Here is a 3,471-nt window from a genome sequence, read left to right as displayed (position 1 = left end):
GTGATTTCATCACGACGACGACGACAACAACAACGACAACGACGACAACGTCGTTATCGTATATGTATACAACGTTACGACGATCGACGACCGTCCATTCCTTCGAACGGGCGGGCGGTACGCTACCGATTCGCTTCGCTTCGCTTCGCTTCGCGACGGCGGCCAGGGAGGGCCGACCGACTCCGGCCGCTGGGGGCCGGCGCCGCCGAACTCTTTACAGCCTAGGTCGCGCGCCGCTCTGTGCGTCGAGCGGCCGCCGACTTCGGAAGGCCTCCCTTCCCTTACTCGGGCGGGACGTATCCGGCCGCCGCGTGGCTCCTCGCTTACTCGCTCAATGTTCGTTCAACGTTCGTTCAATGTTCGTTTCGTTCGTTAATGATCCTTCCGCAGGTTCACCTACGGAAACCTTGTTACGACTTTTACTTCCTCTAACTGAAGGCGATTTTGCGGCGTAGCGACCGCGTTTTCATAGCGACGACGTGCAGGTCGCCGCCGAATTCGCGGCGTACTGACCGCGTTTTCACTTCGGAATTCCCGTTCATTCCCAGCTCGCAACGCGGTCTATAGACCGCGTTACGCGGTCCGCACCGCCGTCTACCGGCGGTCGGCCGAACTAAACGCTTTACGCGGAGACTTTACCGCTTACGCGGAGCGACCTTTTATCAGTTACGCGGTGCGACGTTTATCGGTTACGCGGAGCGACGATTATCGCTTACGCGGTGCGACCATAACCTCTTATGCGGGGTCGCCTAAGCGGAGACTTTTAACGTTACGCGGCGACCAACTCCGGTAACGCGGGGACCGTAACCCGGCACGCAGAGACCATCACTTCTTACGCGGTCCGCCTAAGCGGAGACCGATAACGTTACGCGGCGACCAACTCCGGTAACGCGGGGACCGTTTTCCGGCACGCAGAGACCATCACTTCTTACGCGGTCCGCCTAAGCGGAGACCGATAACGTTACGCGGCGACCAACTCCGGTAACGCGGGGACCATAACCCGGCACGCAGAGACCATCACTTCTTACGCGGTCCGCCTGAGCGGAGACCGATAACGTTACGCGGCGACCAACTCCGGTAACGCGGGGACCATAACCCGGCACGCAGAGACCATCACTTCTTACGCGGTCCGCCTGAGCGGAGACCGATAACGTTACCGGGCCACCAACTCCGGTAACGCGGGCACCGACCGTAACCCGACACGCAGAGACCATCACTTCTTTCGCGGTCCGCCTGAGCGGAGACTGATAACGTTACCGGGCGACCAACTCCGGTATCGCGGGCGCCGACCGTAGCCCGACACGCAGAGACCGTCACTTCTTTCGCGGTCCGCCTGAGCGGAGACCGATAACGTTACCGGGCGGCTAACTCCGGTAACGCGGGCACCGACCGTAAACCGACACGCAGAGACCATCACTTCTTTCGCGGTCCGCCTGAGCGGAGACTGATAACGTTACCGGGCGACCAACTCCGGTATCGCGGGCGCCGACCGTAACCCGACGCGCAGAGACCATCACTTCTTTCGCGGTCCGCCTGAGCGGAGACTGATAACGTTACCGGGCGACCAACTCCGGTATCGCGGGCGCCGACCGTAACCCGACACGCAGAGACCGTCACTTCTTTCGCGGTCCGCCTGAGCGGAGACCGATAACGTTACCGGGCGGCTAACTCCGGTAACGCGGGCACCGACCCTAACCCGACACGCAGAGACCATCACTTCTTTCGCGGTCCGCCTGAGCGGAGACTGATAACGTTACCGGGCGACTAACTCCGGTGACGCGGGCGCCGACCGTAACCCGGCACGCAGAGACCGTCATCACTTCTTTCGCGGTCCGCCTGAGCGGAGACTGATAACGTTACCGGGCGACTAACTCCGGTGACGCGGGCGCCGACCGTAACCCGGCACGCAGAGACCGTCATCACTTCTTTCGCGGTCCGCCTGAGCGGAGACTGATAACGTTACCGGGCGACTAACTCCGGTGACGCGGGCGCCGACCGTAACCCGGCACGCAGAGACCGTCATCACTTCTTACGCGGTCCGCCTGAGCGGAGACCGATAACGTTACCGGGCGACTAACTCCGGTAACGCGGGGACCGTAACCCGGCACGCAGAGACTATCACTTCTTACTCGGTCCGCCTGAGCGGAGACCGATAACGTTTCCGGGCGACTAACTCCGGTAACGCGGGCACCGACCGTAACCCGACACGAAGAGACCATCACTTCTTTCGCGGTCCGCCTGAGCGGAGACCGATAACGTTTCCGGGCGACTAACTCCGGTAACGCGGGCACCGACCGTAACCCGACACGAAGAGACCATCACTTCTTTCGCGGTCCGCCTGAGCGGAGACCGATAACGTTTCCGGGCGACTAACTCCGGTAACGCGGGCACCGACCCTAACCCGACACGAAGAGACCATCACTTCTTTCGCGGTCCGCCTGAGCGGAGACCGATAACGTTACCGGGCGACTAACTCCGGTAACGCTGGGACCGTAACCCGGCACGCAGAGACTATCACTTCTTACTCGGTCCGCCTGAGCGGAGACCGATAACGTTACCGGGCGACTAACTCCGGTAACGCGGGCACCGACCGTAACCCGACACGCAGAGACCGTCACTTCTTTCGCGGTCCGCCTGAGCGGAGACCGATAACGTTACCGGGCGGCTAACTCCGGTAACGCGGGCACCGACCGTAACCCGACACGCAGAGACCATCACTTCTTTCGCGGTCCGCCTGAGCGGAGACTGATAACGTTACCGGGCGACCAACTCCGGTATCGCGGGCGCCGACCGTAACCCGACACGCAGAGACCATCACTTCTTTCGCGGTCCGCCTGAGCGGAGACCGATAACGTTTCCGGGCGACTAACTCCGGTAACGCGGGCACCGACCCTAACCCGACACGAAGAGACCATCACTTCTTTCGCGGTCCGCCTGAGCGGAGACCGATAACGTTACCGGGCGACTAACTCCGGTAACGCGGGGACCGTAACCCGGCACGCAGAGACCGTCATCACTTCTTTCGCGGTCCGCCTGAGCGGAGACCGATAACGTTTCCGGGCGACTAACTCCGGTAACGCGGGCACCGACCGTAACCCGACACGCAGAGACCGTCACTTCTTTCGCGGTCCGCCTGAGCGGAGACCGATAACGTTACCGGGCGACTAACTCCGGTAACGCGGGCACCGACAGTAACCCGGCACGAAGAGACCATCACTTCTTTCGCGGTCCGCCTGAGCGGAGACCGATAACGTTTCCGGGCGACTAACTCCGGTAACGCGGGCACCGACCGTAACCCGACACGCAGAGACCATCACTTCTTACGCGGTCCGCCTGAGCGGAGACCGATAACGTTACCGGGCGACTAACTCCGGTAACGCGGGGACCGTAACCCGGCACGCAGAGACTATCACTTCTTACTCGGTCCGCCTGAGCGGAGACCGATAACGTTTCCGGGCGACTAACTCCGGT

General features: G+C 61.6%; 1 non-coding gene across 1 annotated transcript in view; it reads right to left on the bottom strand.

Moving 5' to 3' along the window:
- The window catches only part of LOC141914389 (5.8S ribosomal RNA), a 154-nt gene extending 151 nt beyond the window's left edge, over nt 1-3 (bottom strand). Inside the window, exon 1 of the ribosomal RNA XR_012620831.1 lies at nt 1-3. This exon is cut by the window's left edge and continues 151 nt beyond it. This is a non-coding gene — a ribosomal RNA (5.8S ribosomal RNA).
- Nucleotides 4-3,471: the final 3,468 nt, after the last annotated feature.

The sequence above is a fragment of the Tubulanus polymorphus genome, chromosome 12, assembly GCF_964204645.1.
Source record: "Tubulanus polymorphus chromosome 12, tnTubPoly1.2, whole genome shotgun sequence".
Lineage (NCBI taxonomy): Eukaryota > Metazoa > Nemertea > Palaeonemertea > Tubulaniformes > Tubulanidae > Tubulanus > Tubulanus polymorphus.
The sequence above is the reverse complement of the archived record's forward strand: the minus strand, read 5'-3'. Positions and strand labels throughout refer to the sequence as shown.